This window comes from Rhinolophus hipposideros (genome assembly GCF_964194185.1).
Source record: "Rhinolophus hipposideros genome assembly, chromosome: 15".
Lineage (NCBI taxonomy): Eukaryota > Metazoa > Chordata > Mammalia > Chiroptera > Rhinolophidae > Rhinolophus > Rhinolophus hipposideros.
The window spans coordinates 52,595,511-52,613,541 of NC_138061.1; the positions used below are offsets into that span (position 1 = coordinate 52,595,511).

Sequence of the window (18,031 nt, forward strand, 5' to 3'; positions counted from 1 at the left end):
TAGAATACTAGCAGCACTGCTGAGGCCCTGGGCTCATCTGTGTTTCCCAGCTCCGCTCAGTTATGCACAAAGGTCCTTTTCGAGGTGACATATCATGTTGTATTCCAAAGTACACTTTCTTTTAATTTACAACTTAATTTTCAACCTAATTCAGAAGATTGATACTATAATGCTATTTGCAGAAGTATTGAAATGTCAGTAAGTTTTATTGTAGTAATAAAGAGTATTCCATATATCACACACTCTATAGGGATCCTTGCTTTTTGCATAGCTCTTCATAGCAACAACCAGTGGCTAAATGCTGGCAATCATTAATTTTTAAAGAAGACATGGTTATGACGAGTTGAGGAATTAAGGCGGGTGGTGAAGAATGAACTTTAATTTTTTTGACACTTTTTTTTTTTGGTTGCCTACTAAGGTGAGGCGACAGCAAGATTATAAAAAATGGCCCAAATCCCTGGTTCCTAATACTTAAAATGCTGTCTGCTCATAAAAAGATTTCAGTTAGGGAGAGGCCATCTTTGAGCTCCTCATAACAAATGGGTATCAGTGGCCCATGAAATAATCAATGCCACTAATCCATCCCAGGGCCTGCCAATATGTTAATGGCCCTGGTGCATCGTTATTGCTACAAGACCATAAATCATTCTGGGACCAGAATGCATCGCTGTCGAGGCCTCAAACCTCTCGCCTGGAATAAAATGCTGTCTCCTAACAATTAATGTCCAAACATTTTGCAGCTTTGTGCCTTGATTGTTTTCAGATGCTAAAAAAGTAAGTAGGACAGATTGTAAATCAATAAAACTATAAGACAAAGTATTTTAATAATAGGAAGGTTCAGAGTAAATCATAGTTCTGTGTTTATTATTGCTTTTGGGGTTATAAATAAAGAGTTACTTTCTACTCAGCAAGGCTACTGAGTTGAGATGGGGTGCCAGTTGTGGGCTAACCTCTCTGAATAGGGTTTCCTTCGGTTATGTTACCCTGAGAGGGAAAAGCAGGCCAATGGGAGCCAGAAACCCACCCCTGTACAGGGCAGTGTTTAGTATACAGTGGCTCTGTTTTGGAGCCAGTTCAGTGAGGGAGTTCTGTATTGGAAATAGCAAAAGTAGATCAGCATAACATGGTTTCTTTGGCAGCCTCAGGTTTCAGGTAGCCAGCATGGTCAGAATTCAGTGTGTGGTCATTTATTTGGCTACAGTGACATAGGTGATAGAATCATTTGAAAACAGCATCCAGCTTAGTTTGGGTATCTAATAGGAGGCTTCACTTATATTTATTTCTGTTAAATTAGCTGACCTGGGAGGTTGACTTTGGCTGTACAAATACATGTGTTACACTGTAGACAAACCTAAGAAGATCTCATTTCGGAAGCAGAGTTGCATTCAATTGATCTGATTCCCTTTGGTCGGTGCCAATTGAGTCCGGCATTGAAGGTGTTGAGAAACACGATGGGAAGTCATTAATTCCACAGTGTATAGACAAAGTGTGTGCCCATTATAGTATTACTTGTTCTACAGCTGTACTTCCGGCACGAGCCTCTGTGCATTCAACCTGCAAAGGTGGGCTTGTCATTTTCTCGGGAGCAACACACCAAAGGGAAACAGTGTGCGGGGTTTGCCATGAACTGGCTGTTGAGCTCTGTTGACTCGGTCTGGATTCTGACTATGAATGGAATTGGAGACATTTAACCCTGGCTGAGCCCATTTTCCATGGCAGGTTAAATGCTGTAATGAACCAAGCAAGTAAACCGTCCAACAGGAACACAGCAGAATGTGGGGTCCTGGATACCTTTAGCCTTTAGTTAGAGCTATGATTTTGAGAAGACACCATGTTCCCACCCAAACACCATGAATTGTCACACTCCCAGCACACCGTCAGCAACTGTCATGTAGCAGGAGAGGGAAGAAACTCTTGACCTCTGACAGGACACCCCTGTCTTGCACTTGTATGTCCCTAGTGCACAGCTCTGATGGGTGTTCATAGTTTATTTTGGTGTTCAGGAAATAGCACAGGAAAAGGCCCGAAAAACAGTGGCTCCGTATAGACAGAAAGACAATTAAAACTGATATGACTCTTAACAGAAGTGGCAAGAGCAGGCAGGATGGAAGTAATTTATTCAATGAATTGTCCAAATACATAAAATTGCACTGATGTATGGTGTCGCGGTGGGACAGTGGAAAATTTGATAGTTGTTTCCGTTGTATGAATTACTCAGACAGGATGCCTTTGTGAAGTACGGGGGTTTGTTTAATGTTCTGACAACAATTTAGATCCTGTTATGGTTATTGCAGTGTAATGCCATAGTAAAAATTGAACATGACACACCAGCAATTTATTATTTGTGTTTTTTAACCTTGAGTATCGGATTGTTTGTCCAAGCATATCCTTTGATTTGCTCTGAAATTTATTGTTGATAAAAACAATCAGATTTCCATTAGAAGAAAAAAAAATATATATATATGTGAATATATATATTTTTTGCCATGAACCATAGATTTAGGGGAAAAAAATTCAAACTAGACTACAGGACTTATGACAGGTAGACTCACGACATTATATGGTAATTCAACATGAAAGAATAATTGTGACACTCTACTTGGTTGTGGAGTATAATCGTGCTGTGAGGTTCAATTCACTGAAAGGCCAAATTATCTTCAACTACATTAGTCTGACAACCTATAATGCTTTGCAGAGGCAATTTGGAGAACGTTTCACAGGATGCCAGCAAACAGGGCTCCCCATTATGCCACCCATTAACAAATTTGTAGGGAAAAAAGTAACTTTTCCATTTTCCTGACTGTTTTCAAGCTTTGGAACATAATAAATATCTAATAGTAGTAGTATTTGCATTACCATTTACTCTCTTAGTTTTAAAATTTATCGGAGGTATGGAAGGAGAGATTGATCTCTTCAGCTGTGTGGCCTAAGAACCATTGATGTTTTCTTTGACTTAAACAGCAGCATGGCGTAGTGGCGAGAGGCAAGAGGTCTGGACTGGGGTGGACTGCACCCCCAGCTCTTTCTCTTGCTCTCTTTTTTGACCTATTCACTTTGGACCTCAACTGCCCCATCTCTAATTTGGGAATTATTATACTCTTATCTCTATGTCAGGCTTAAGGTAAATGGTTCTCGTACAGTAATCCCCCCTTATCCTGGGGACATGTGCCAAGACTCTTTCTATACTATGAACTCTTTCTATACTATGTTTTTTCCTAGCCATACATTCTCATGATGGAGTTTAACTTATAAATTAGGCAATGTAATAGAATAACAATAATTAATACTAGAACAGTTATAACAATATACTGTCATAAAAGTTACGTGAATGGCTTTGAGGCCATGATTAAGTAATATACCGGTCATGTGAACACCAGCCCTGCAATACCAGGGCAGTGGATCTGATAACTGAGATGGCTGCTATGTGACTAGCAGGTGGGTAGCACATGCAGCCTGGCTATGCTGGACAAAGGGATGATTTACACCTTGCGTGGGACTGAATGGGACTGTGCGAGATTTTATCACCCTACTCAGAACGGTACGCAGTTTAAAACTTAGGAATTGTTTATTTCTGGAATTTCCATTCAATATTTTTGGACCATAATTAACTGTAACTGAAACTGTGGAAAGGGAAACCGTGGATAAGGGAGAGGGGAACCACTGTACTGTTCCTAGCCACTGGGAAGACAATTTCGAGAAATTCAAGAGTAGGGCAGTGTTGGCTGTTTGTACTGCTGGTTTTACGGAATGGAACCACGGGATGGCTGAGTGTGAGGCCCTCTCAGCCTGTGATTGGGATAGAATTTCCTCCAGAGTGTGTGTTGCTTCACTGTGCCTGTCTGTAGATGCCTGTCTCCAGAACAGAACCCAGGGTTATGCCAAAATAGATGGCTTTACTTTTATCACCTCGGAGACAGAGTAAATACATATGCCGTTTTTTAAAGAATGAAAAAGCTTCTCCTGTGCTATAGAAATTTAGGGACACAGCATATTTGATGAACTTTTTAAGAAAACATCATTCAGAAACCATGTCACATGAGTCCTAAAAGTGTCGGTTATGTATGCAGGTGTTTCTGCATGTGGGCATTTACAGAACTGTCTGGTTCAATGTCCTAATAGTGTTTTTCTGTTTTCACTTGGATTTGGGGAACTGGGAGAATCCAGGCCCCTTTCTCCTAAAGGCCTGCGTCACTTTTATCTGTGTTGATTTAATTTATTCCTGGGATCCAGTCTCACTTCCTGAGATGGGCATTACTCGAGTGCTAGGTTTGCAAAAAAAAAAAAAAAAAAAAAGAAAAAAAAAAAAAAGGCTGGGATGGCAGAAAAGGCCTGAACAGCCCTCTTCTTTGTCTCCTCTAGTTCAAGGGTCTCACACCTTGGGAATGAAAGGGCCTGGGGATAAATCAATCTCTCCATCTCCGGTAATTGATTTATAATTTATGATTTTATGAATCGTCAAACTTCCTACACCGGTTTTGAGTAGGGGTTGTGTAAATCACTCTGTGTCACACAGTGGTGGGAGACCTGCCGTCCGAGACTGACCCTTCATTATGACAGCCCATTAGGCCTCCTACCTGCTGCTTTCAGAGGGGGTAATGGCTTTTCTAAAGGATAGATTTGGATGCAGCCCTTCCTGTTAGAGTCTAAGAAATGCACTATCCTTTTGGTTGTTCCTGTTTAACTGGGTACAAATTCCAAGCCGTTAAAAAAAATGAAATAGGATATTAATCTTCACAGTCATTTCCAAGGACTGTATGTGTCTACCTTTCTTGTCTGACTGGATGGGAGGGTTTTTGCTTGATTATTAAAGCCCTTTTTATTTTAGCAAAACTTAGGAGATATTTCTAGACTTTTAGAATAGATATGTCGAATCAGTGGTCATCAGTTGAATATTTTTACCTTCATAAGTTGAAAAAAAGTGTGTGTGTATGTATTCTCGGCCCTGTGGCCCTGTGTACTCTCGAGAGCTGGGTTTCCTATGTGTAGTCAGCATCTCCAGGGGGACCGCGGAGAGAGTTAAACAGTTTAGTGTGATCTATCAACATTTCTGGAAAAATCAACCAAAAGTGTCTGTACTGTTCAGGGGAAGTTAGTCCCATCCTACGCAAAGGATGGCCCTTGCGTAGAAGGCAAGATGAAATCAGGAAGGGCTCTGTTTATAGGGACGACGCGTTAAGCACAAATACAATTACAGTGGGGGTAATTCCTATGGAGAAGGAAAATGGTGCAGTGGGGTTAGTGTTGAGTGGGGGTAATGGATTATTTTGCAGGTCTGGAGTCCCAGTGGTATAGTTAAGGACAAGCCAGAGCAGTCATGTTTACGCATAATGCTCTCCAATGTAATTTCTGCTGAACTGTTGCTGACTTACTTAGCATTCGTAGGTCAACCACCTGCAGAAAGGGCATGTAGGTAGATTATTGTTGACTTTATGGTTATGGAGCCTAGCTAATCAGTGTACCCGCTGGGCTATAACTTGTTATGCCTGAGTGGTTTTTACACCAGTCCTTGAGATTTCTTCCTGGCAAAAGGGAAAAACACTCATTTCTCATGGCCAAGGCCCCTACTGGGAAGGAAGTTCTCATCTCATGTGGAGGGAAAATATAGTGGATAAAACTTGTGATATAGAGGTTTCTGGCGTGTTTTAAGTATGAACAGTAGAGTTCCTTAAGCATCCTTCACAGAATGAAAGCTCATGTTGCCCAACAAAATAAGCCTGCCATGGAGTGGAAGGTGTATAGCTTGCTGTGTTTTAGGATTTTTGAGACAACATCACATCCACAAGTTGGGGATCTTGCTGTGGGTACAATAATGTACGCGCAGACCTTCTTCATTTAAGCTCCAGTTACTTTCAGATGTGGAGGACATCTTCATTCTGCCGGTTTTCTCAGTGTTTGATGACGCAGGGTTCTAGTCCACATACAGGCATACGGCACATGGTCCTTGGTAAGTACTACCTTACAAATTGCTTTGACCTTTGACATTCTGGTAAAGGTCACTGGTTTTTTAATTCTGCGCCGTGTGCTGCTTGCTTCATGAGCTTGCAGCCAGTTTTCTTCCTTTGAGGACTTCTGTGAACAATGTCCCCTGCATTCAGGTTCTAGCTTGCTTCTCTGGTATTTACCTGATTGCTCTCCTCTGGGGTGAGGCTGTGTGCATGTTTCCATGGGATGGCATCTCGATCAGTTAAAAAGTGTAGGAGATATGAAAAGTCAGAACGACAAACCTGTCCTCTGAGCGTCTGTATGGGTGTTTGGGTAGCTGAGCTCAGCTGACCACAGTAGACAAATAGGGAATATGAAGAGTGCTGTGTCAAGAGCCTTACGTTGAAAGCAAAATATCTATTGGGGGAAATATCAGTATTAGTGTTAGGGCATCATATTAGAAATTCAGGAGAAGAGTTATATGCTTGTCTTTATTTGAAAGGTCACAGGCTTTATTTGCCTTTATTTGCAGTAAGACATGCATATGGTTATAGCTTGCTTTTATTTTGTTTGTCTTTTAAAATGTGTATTATATGCCCACGCTGTGTATATTTTATGAATGCTTATTTTAACCAGCAAGCATTTTTTTTTAGCGTGACAGTGCAAAAAAAAATACACAAAAAACTTCAAATATGGCTTTGGTGAGTTATTTTACATAACAAAGGAAGATGATAATCTGTGGGTGTTTCTGTTTCCCTCAGTTAATTTCTTTTCTATTTTTATTTTGCACAATTAAAAAAGGACATTTCTAGTGACGGTATAAAGCTCTTCTAATTTAATTTTATTTTTGTGTAACTGTCTCCACTAAATAGGCTAATGTCTGTTAGAAGCTATGTCTTATATTTCAGTCTGCTTCATATATGGGTTTTTTTTCTGAAGTTATCTTTTTTTGGGGACACATTTGACTCAAATTTGCATTAAGGCCATCTTTGATATTTTTCTCCCTTAATAAGAGGGAAAAGGAAAATAGATATTTTTTTTGAATGTCTTCTATAAGCCTGACAATAACTTATACTTTATTTCATTTAATTTTCATAGTAACTCTCTGAGGGTATTATGATCCCAATTTCACAGATGAGGAAACTGAGGTTTAGAAAGGTTAAATACCTTGCCAGAAGATTCATAGCCAGCAATCAGTGAAACTGGGACAGAAATGTTGGCCTGACTCCACAACCTTTGTTCTTGGACATGACACCAAACTGTACAATCTTGCTCTTAAACATACAACATCTCTAGCTACTGTACAAAGGGATCCCACCGAACAAGAACTTATCATACTGAAAAGTGGTAGGAATTGTACATGTAACCTTTCATAATGAAATTACCACTGGTCATTTAAAAAATTCTCAAATGTTTTTGAATGCATTTTATGTGCCTCGTTCTTTCTGCACTTGAAGAAGTTGTGTGTGTGTGTGTGTGCGTGTGTGTGTGTGTGTGTGAGAGAGAGAGAGAGAGAGAGAGAGAGAGAGAGAGAGAGAGAGAGAGAGAGAGAGAGAGAGATAGGGTAGGGTGCTGATACAGAGACAGGGGAAACTTGAAAATGTGGTCCATGTCCTCAAGCAGGGCAGAGTGAATGATGAGTGATGAATGTTGGTATATGAAAAAGTCTCAGTTAGAGCATGGCTCAGGATGGAGGTGCTATAACAGCACATAAGAGAGGGAGCACTGAGGAGTGGGTTACCATGGGCAGAACTGTGAGACTTGATAAGAGCCTTATAAAAGCATGTCAGGTGTTACAACTTGGAAATGGTGGTTGGGGGAGGGGCATCAAGCCTGGGTGGAAAGAGGGATGTAGGGAGATGGTGGCTAATGGGATGGAGGGATGGAGGGTGTATATTTAGGTAGATGGATAAGTGGGTCTGTGTGTGTGTGTGTGTGTGTGTGTGTGTGTGTGTGTGTGTGTGTGGCAAGAATGGTGATTCTCTCACATTTAAATGTTTAAACTTTATTAATCAACTAGAGAAAATGAGGTATTTCCACGTGCACACTGAAGTCAGAAGGAAGGTTCATTTGCTGGTGCTCTGGCTGAGCAGGGCATACTCCCAAACAAGACAGATTGTCATCAAGTCCTCAGCTTCATCCTTCATTGCCCTTGCAGGAATCCATTATCTGTCTTTTGACCAAGGTGAGAATCTTTGGTCATTTTATCCAGACCTTCTGGTGGTAGAGGTCCTGGAATGCGAGGGCCTCCCGTGAGCTAGTAGATTCTAGAATTCCTCAATCACCTTCAGTAATTTAAATGTGGCCACAGAGACCCAACAGTGTTTAATTTCCTGGGGTGAAAGGGGCAGGCCAAGAATCTAAGTCACTAAAAACTAGGTGGGAGGGGGTTTATGTGCATGTGTAGTGTTAACTTCTGTGGGCACTCTGTCATCTCTGTGTAGCATATTGTGAAGAAACAAGGACCAAGCACCGTAGATTGACCCATGCCAAGTAAGTGATGGATGAATCCTCAGTCTTGTGCATGTGGCTGCTTTCAGCCACCCCAGGCCCATCCTCATTTTCTCATAACACAGCACTAAAAACTTCTATCCTGCCTACAACCCACTCTGACCTACACCATCATTGGCAGTGACTGGAATTAGTGATATACACCTTTTTCTTTCTGGGGTGATACGAACTCAGATTTTTCTATAGAGCACTGTCTTTCTCTTATTCACACTAAGATTTATCTTGCGCTAGGGCCTTTCTAGAATTTGCCTCCTGGATTTTCAGAACCCTGTTTATGCCTCCCCAGTTACTGCACACCTGTTTTATGTAGTCTCTCCCAGGACAATCATGTGACGCTCCTTCCACCATTGACCCATCAATGGCTGTGCAGTGGCCTTGGCCCCACCATTCACCTGTTCAGGATGGTGACACCTTCTCCCTGTCCGCCCCAGGTGGTGTAGGCATTGGACATCCAATTCTGGGAAGGGCACACCAGCTCTCTGTGGTCTACTAATGTTAGGCTTTCTAGCTCATTGATGATTGCATCATGTGGGATCAGAGAGACAGTCCCGCTGCAGCCCAGGTGGACTGCATCTATTGCCTCTCTTATCTCGGCAGCCTGTCCCTCCATCATAGAAGGAAATGAAATTGGCTTGGCAAGGGTTGCCTTTCACACAATTTGCTAGTTGTTCCCCATACCTTGGGCTTCTCTGGATGATTGCAAATGTATTGTCTTATAACTTATATATGAGAGCCACAACTTTTCCTTTTGAGGCACGAGTTTCTTATATGGATCTTAAGCCTGGAACCTTTTTTTTTTTTTTTTTTGAAAGAAAGAAAATGAATTCGTTTTTCTTTCTCTACAAAATTAAATATATAGGAGACTTGTTGGGGAGGGGGAAATGGAAAAAAAAAAAAAGCCCAAGCCCACCTCTGCTCATACTAATCTATACTTTTTAGCAGTTGTTTTTGAAAGAGTGATTTATTTACACTGACAGCTTGTTACTTATGGTAGCTGCTGCCAGCTTCTGAAGTAATCTGATAACGTCAAAATGTGAAGGGAAGCTATAGGCTACGCCTTGACTGACTTGCTATAAATCACGTACATTGCTGGTGTCTATATAGGGATGGTTGGGTTGATACTGATGGAAATACAAATCAAATACAACACATGGTAACCCAATTCAGAGGTAGAGATTTTGGATTAAGCCTATTGGATTCATATTTTTAAGCGAAACAGAGCAGACACACCAGGCTGTATTTGGAAACTCCCAAGTTATCTGCTACACTAACTTCAAGGACAAGAGCTGCCTTTGAAGTGGAAGTGCAAAGAAGTGGGATCATCACGTACTTTTATTCATTTATTCATTCAACAACCATTTATTGAGCACCTACTGTGTATTCGTCAAAGGGAAGGTAGGACACTGCTGTATTTATGTACTTGTAAATTGGTTTGTCTCCGTAAGCTCCATAAGGGTAGAACCTTGTCTTGTTTACCACTGTAGACTGAGTACCTATAATAGTGTTAGGCCCGTAGTAAGTGTTCAGTAGTATTTGTTGAATGAGAACAGGAAGCCCAGAGTCTGAATATTATTGCTGTCAAAACCCTGAAGTCATTCCCCAGCCAGAAAGAGTCATTCCTGTCTATGGAGACTCTAGAGAGTCCTCTGTTGTTGTTTCTACAGATTTCTGGTAAAGCATCGTTTATACTGTAGTGTAATTATTGGTTTATATGTTGGTCTCTTCAACTACAGCACAAGTGCTAGTTAATAGGGAAGAAACCATGTCTTATTAACCTTGGCTTTCCCAGTGCCTGGCACATGGGTGGTACTGAAAAATTATTTGTAGTCTAGGTATGACCTGATTCTTATAAAATTAACCACTTATAGCTCTGTATTTTCACATGTACATAATCACATTGAAAACAAATCTGAAGTATATGTACTACTAAATGCTAACAGTGGGCATCTTGCCAAGTTCTGTAAGAGGATTTTCATACCATTTCTTTTATTACTCTTCATTTTCTAATCTTTCTAGGAGGACTAAGTATTATGTATGAAATCAAATAATAATGAACTGAAAGTTATTTAAGTTTTTTCCCCCTTAACCCTTTTACTTTGCACATGAAAAGATGATTTTGTGAGATGTTGTGTGTGTGTGTGATAAATTTTTATCAGTTGGTTGAACCACATCCATCAGGGGAGTTTGCTGAATAATGGGATCCTTTAGTAAATGGAGCACCTACTCTCAAATGTGCCGTTGGTATAAATCTGGGTTAGCTTAAAGGGAGGCATACCTGTTTTTGAAAAGGAAGCATTGATTGACACAGAGTACTAAACCATGGGGAGGAACACTGGATCAGTGATCAGGTTTATTTCTAACATTTGTAGATTCTTGGTCAGGGGTACAAATGGAAGCCCACATACCATATGTCTGAATATTTAAAGTTATAAATCAAACTAAAAATGTTAAATAAAATATGCTCCATCTTTTATCATGACAAATATACTTTCATCAATGACTTGAAATTCCAGATTTCAATTTAGAACTCTTCATCTCCTTGGCATTTTAAGCGGGAACATGATAATGTGGAGAGAGCCTGCCCTGGGTCCTTGGCCTGTATCCTTTCTCTTTGTATCCCTGCCTCTGTCTTGTTCTGTAAGGAGCCTCTTGCACCTGTGTCTGAATGTCCCTGCATGTCCACACTGCATGTCCGTCCTCACCTTGTCAGAAATAGCCATTTGTCAAGTTAGGGTGGTGGGAACACACTGGTTTACTTTTGTGGGATGGACCAGGGATGTTCAGGCCCTGGAAGTGGGCTCTGAGTCTTTTAGGAAGAAAATTTAAGAGTCCTGGATCCCCAAAGTTGATCATAGAAAGTAGAGGATGCACTCTGGCGTGCTGCTGGGCCCTGAGGACTGTATCTCATGAGGAGGGGCAGTCTGAAGAAGGCTGACGCAGGCTCAGGGAAGGCGTCTCCCCTAGCTCAGGCCTGAGAGTGGTACTGCTGGTGATAAAGAAATGCACTGCAGAACTAATGCTTCATGCCTCCTAATTTAAGGACAAGCCCATGCTTCCTGAATTACAGGCACAAAGATGACCTTAGATTTGGACAGATGTTAATAATAATCCAGTCATCTCAAATTTCATTGTGTGAGAATGTCTCAGGAATGGATTAAAATGAACACTTGGGCCATGCTTTGATGAACTGTCTGCACCCCACATATGACTGTGACAGCCATGCTCAGGCTACTGCCACATTCTCAACTTTAAAGAGAACATGCACGAAGGCACGTAGCGCAATGGTAAGCTCTTAATAAATGGTAGCTGCCATTATGGCTATTATTAAAATTATTATGAATTCATTCGTGTGTGTTGCCATCCAAGAAAGGCCAGCTAGGTTGTGTAATTTTTATTGTTTGAGCGAGAAGTGAAAAGGGTTGGTATGATTCACATTTATCACTGTCATGTTTGTCATGCTTATCTGTCAGCATCAGATAAACTGTTCCCATCCTGTAAACACATTTTTCCATCCCTTTGTCCTAACTTCATAAGCAAGGTTTCTTGGCCTTTCTATTTTAGTGCCACGATTTGACTTTATTTTCTCATGCATAGTGAACAAAAATTAGTGGGATGTTTTATTGAGATGATAATGTGTCTTGTGATTGAAGCAGAATGAGAGGTCACGTGTTAGTTTCTTACCTTGATGTTTAGTTCTTCATGCCTTGCCTTTGCTAGAAAGAAAAGTAAGGGGACGGGAGATTCTTCGGAAGTTAGTAGAGAGGAGGGAAGCATTTTATCCCCATGAAACAGATTCATCTTTTAATGTGCTGTATATTTGAGTAGGATTAGAGTTGTTTGACCAGGATAAAGATGTTGGAGATAACCAGAGTTCCCTGTATACCATTAGTTTTGTTGTTTGAAAATAGGGGTGAATAATAAGGCCTAAGGGAGAGGCAGAAATGAACTTTAATTGGTAATATTCTACTTGGATATTAGAGGGAGGAATTCTTTAAGAAGGGGACTTCTTAAACATTTTCCCTTCAGGATTCTTAAAGCATACCACCACAAAAGTTATCAAATCACGAAGGATGGCAGTGAGAGAGGAACAAGGAACAAAGGATCTACAGAAGACTCAGAAAGCAATGAACAAAATGGCAGTAGTAAGCCCTTACCTATTTCAAATTACTTTAAATGTAAGTGGATTAAATTCTCCAACCAAAAGACATACAATTGCTAGATGATAGGAAAAACAAGGCCTGACAGTATGCTGCTTTACAAGAGACTCACTTTACCTGTACGTACATGGACTGAGAGTAAAGGGATAGAAAAAGTTCTTTCATGCAAATGGAACCAGAAGAAAGCATGGGTAGCTATACTTATATCAGACAAAATAGACCATAAGCTAAAAATGGTCAAAAGAGACAAAGAATGTCAATATAATGATGAAGGAGTCAATCTATGAAGAAGATACAACAATTGTAAATATTATGCATCAAACACCAGACTACCTGAATATATAGAGCAAATACTTACAGAGCTAAAAGGAGAAATAAACAATGATAGTTGTGGACTTTAATGCACCAATATCAAAAATAAGTAGATCATCCAGACCGAGAATCAATAAGGAAACTGCATGTTTGAATAACATTATAGACTTTGTGGACTTAACAGACACATACAGAACATTTTATCCAACAGTAGCAGAATGCACATTCTTCTCAAGTGCACATTAAACATTTTCTAGTAGATCATATGGTAGGTCACAGAGCAAGTCTCAACAAATTCAAGAAGATAGAAATTGTATCAAGTATATTTTCTGACCACAATACTATGAAACTAGAAATCAATAAGAGAAGGAAAGCTGGAAAATTTATAAATACATAGGAACTGAACAGCACATTCCTAAGAAACAAATAGATCAAAGATGAAATCAAAGGGGAAATAAAAAATATCTTGAGGCAAAATGTAAAATGGAAATAGAAACAACACATACCAAAATTTATAGGATGCAGAAAAAGCAGTTCTAAAAGGGAATTTTATAATGATAAATGTATAGATTAAGGAAAAAGATCTCAAATAAGCAACCTAACTTTACACCTCAAGGATTATGCCCAAAATTAGCAGAAGGAAGGAAAAAACAGAGCAGAAATAAATTAAATAGAGAATAGGAAAATAACAGAAAAGATTAACAAAACTAAGAGTTGGTTTTGAAAAGATAAACAAAACGGAGAAACTTTTAGTTAGACTAACCAAGAGAAAAAGAGAGAGGACTTATATCAGTAAAGTTATAAATGAAAGAGGAGACATTATAGCTCCACAGAAATACAAAGGTTCATAAAAGACTATTATGAACAATTGCATACCAACAAATTGCACAACCTATAAGAAATGGAAAAATTCCTAGAAATATACAACCTTTCCAGACTGAATCATGAAGACAGAGAAAATCCAAACAGACCAAGAACAAGTAAGGAGATTGAATCCATAATCAAAACTTCTCAACAAAGAAAAGCCCATGGTCAGATGGTATCACTGGTAAATTATATTAAACATTTAAAGAAGAGTTAATGCCAGTATTTTCTAACTCTTCCTCCAAATTTAAGAGGAGGTAACACGCCTAAACTCATTTTATGAAGCTAGCATTACTCTGGTACCAAAGCCAGATAAAGATACCACAAGAAAAGAAACCTACAGGCCAATGTCTCTAATGAACATAGATGCAAAAATCCTCAGCAAAATACTAGCAAACCGAATCCAGCAATACGTTAAAAGGATTATGCACCACGATAAAGTGAGACTAATCCCTGAAATGCAAGAATGGTTCAACAGATGCATATCAATCAATGTCATATAATACATTAATAAAATGAAAAATAAAAATCATACCATTCCAATCGATGCAGGAAAAGCATCTGACAAAATTGAACATCCATTCATGATAAAAACTCTGAAACAATTTGGTATAGAAGGAACACGCCTCACCATATTGAAGGACTATATGACAAGCCCAAAGCTCACCCATTCTGGTGAAAGGTTGAAAGTTTTTCATCTAACTTCAGGAACAAGACAAAGGTCCACATTCTCATTATTCCAATTCAGCATAGTAATGGAAGCCCTAACCAGAGCAATTAGGCAAGAAAAAGAAAAGTAATTTAAATCAGAAAGGAAGAAGTAAAATTATCTGTTTTCAGATGACATCATCATATGTAGAAAAATCCTAAAGACTCCACCAAAAAAATGATTAGACTAATAAATCTAGTAAAGTTGTGGAATAAAAAAAAAAATCAATATAAAAAAATCATTTGTGTGTCTATACAATAACAACAAACTATCTGAAAAAGAAATAAAACAACCTTATTTACAGTAGTATCCAAAACAATGAAATGCTTAGGAATAAATTTAACCAATGAGGTGAAAAGATTTGTACACTGACATCTTTAAGACATTGATGAAAGAAATTGAAGACACAAATAAATGAAAAGAAATCCTATGTTCATGAATGGGAAGAATTAATGTTGTAAAAATGTCTATGTTACCCGAAGCTATCTGTAGATTCAGTACAATCCCTATCAAAACTCCAATGGTATTTTTCACAGCAATATAAATAACAATTCTAAAATTCATACAGAAATACAAAAGACTCCAAATAGCAAAAGCAATCCTGAGAAAGAAGAACAAAGCTGGAGACATCACACTTCCTGATAGAAAGCCATATTACTCACAACAGTATGGTACTGGCATAAAACCAGGCACACACACCAACAGCAAACAATTGAGAGCCCAGAAATAAACCCATGCATATATAGTCAACTAATATTTGACAAAGAATCCAACATACTTAATGTGGAAAGATAGTCTCTTCAATAAATGATGGTGGGAAAACTAGATATTCACATGCAAAAGAATGAAACAGGACTTCTGTCTCACACAAGTCACAGAAATTAAGTTGAAATGTATAAAAGACTTCAATGTAAGACCTGAAACCGTAGAACTCTTAGAAGAAAGCAGAAGGGAAAAGCTCCTTGATATTGGTCTTGGAAATGATTTCATGGATATGATACCAAATGCAAAGACAATGAAAGCAAAAGCACTACATTAAACTAAAAAGCTTTCCCCGCCCTTTTGCAAAAGAAATGATCAACAAAACGAAAATGTAACCTATGGAATAGGACAAAATATTTGCAAACCACTTATCTGATAAGGGGTTAATATCCAAAATATATTAGGAATTCCTACAACTCAATAGTAACCCCCCAAATAATCCAATTAAAAATGGGTAAAGAACCTAAATAGACATGTTTGCAAAGAAGATATTCAGATCGCCAACAAGTACATGAAAAGTAATGAATATCACTAATCACTGGGAAATGCAAATCAAAATCATAATGAGATATCACCTCAAACCTGTTAGAATGGCTGTTATCAAAAAGACAGGAAATAATTGCTGGTGAGGATGTGAAGAAAAGGGAATCCTTTTATACTAGTGGTTGGAATGTACATTGTTGCAGCCACTATGGAAGGGGGTATGGACGTTCCTTTAAAAATTAAAAATAGAACTAACATATGATTTAGCTATTCCATTGTTGCATATTACCCAAAGGAAATAAAATCACTATCTTAAAGAGATGTCTGTATCCCCATATTCACTGCAGCATTACCTACAATAGCTAAGAAATGGAAACAACCTAAGTGGCCACAGATGAATGAATGGATATAGAACATCTGTCTGTCTGTCTGTCTAAATATTCAGCCATGAAAAGAAAGATATCCTGCCATTTGTGACAACAGTGATGGACCGTAGGGCATTATGCTAAGTGAGATAAGTCAGAGAAAGACAAACATTGTGTGATATCATTTATATGTAGAATCTAAAAAACAGAACTTACAGAAACAGAGAGTATATTGTTGTTCTCCTGGGTGGGGGAAATGGGTGAAGGTGGTCAAAAGGTACACACTTCCAGTTATAAGATGAATAAATTCTGCAGATATAATGTACAACATGGTGACTGTAGTTAATAATACTGTATTGTATATTTGAAAGTTGCTGAGAGAGTGGAACTTAAAAGTGTTCAACATACACATTGTAACAATGTGAAGTGATAGATGAGTTAACTAACCCTATTTTAATCATTTCACAAAATATACATCTCTCAAGTCATCATGTTGTATACCTTAAACTTACACAGTGTTATATATCAAGCATATCTGCATACAGCTGGGGAAAAGGAATTTGTTACTCAGGGTCTTAATGATACCAATATTTAGGGAATTACTTGGTGTTCTGAAATTAAATACATACATTACTGTCGATTCCCTTATGGGTTCACCTACTCAGTGAATGTTTGCTGAGAACCTACTCTTTGCTGGGCACAGTACTTATTGGTAGGCACAGTGCTTATTGCTGGGCACAGTGATGATTGCTGGGCACAGTGCTGATTCCTGGGCACAGTGCTGATTCCTGGGCACAGAGCTGATTGCCAGGGACAATGCTTATTGGTAGGCACAGTGCTGATTGCTGGGCACAGTGCTGATTGCTGGGCATAGTGCTTATTGGTAGGCACAGTGCTGATTGCTGGGCACAGTGCTGATTTCTAAGATGAACAGGAGAAACAGACTGTTCTGTCTGGGCACCTACTATACTGTAGGGAAGCCTGTTCACTCAGTTGTATGCTAAGCGGCCCAGCAGACTATGGTATCAGAAAATAGGATGGAGGGGAGTGCCTGGAATTAGAAGAAATTCGAGAGGTTTAAAACACTTGTCAAACATTTATTTTTGTTTAAGTCTTTGCTCAAATACCACCTTCTCTCAGAGGCCCACATTGGCCACTCAGTTGAATTCTGTACCCCCGCCCCCCAGCTCCTGATTCTCTTACGCTCCTCTGCTTCTTCTTCTTCCCTTATCACTGCCAGTTACTGTTCATGACCTGCCAACATAGGATATACCTTACTTATTTATCGGGATATTGGAGATGGTCTGCCCACCTCGTGCTGGAATCCATGCTCACAAAGGCAGAAGTCATTGCCCTCCTTGTTCAACATGTATGCCAAGTACATGGGACAGTAGCAGGCACTTAATAAATATTTGCCGAGTAAATGAATAAGTGTGTGACCGAGGAGTATTACAGTGATGTTGGAGAAAACTTGGTTTCGTTATTCAGCAGGTCTTGAGAAAGTGATGGCATTTGTCTACCAATATTGTAAAAGTCTTTTGTTCTGAGGGATGTTAATTGCAGTGGCAAAATGTAAAGTATTATCTTGGGTGAAGTGTGGCCAAGCACAGAGTAATCCGGCATCTAACTTTGCTCAGCAAGGCCCCTCAGATGTTCACTTGGTGAGGTTGGGCTGAGCTGTCAAAAATTCCATTTCTCTTTACTGCTGTGCACCACACACAAATATCCAGCAACAACACCGTAACATCCAACCCGAACTCCTAGGTTAGTACTGATGTGTGTTCTTGGTGGGTTTGCCATGATGTGCTGTGTGTTGCCCCTGCTTGGCCACACTAGGAGGCCCTTTCTCCTGCATTCTGCTAGGGTTTGAGGCTGCAGGCTCCATTTTCCTTGGTCAACACATCTCTTTACATTAGCCCAAAGTCCACTTTCAGATTGTTGAAACA

The 18,031-nt window shown here is 39.3% G+C and overlaps 1 protein-coding gene across 2 annotated transcripts in view; it reads left to right on the forward strand.

The window, feature by feature from the left end:
• LRMDA (leucine rich melanocyte differentiation associated) overlaps positions 1-18,031 on the forward strand; it is a 1,035,628-nt gene that overhangs the window by 257,478 nt on the left and 760,119 nt on the right. The window lies entirely within an intron of this gene.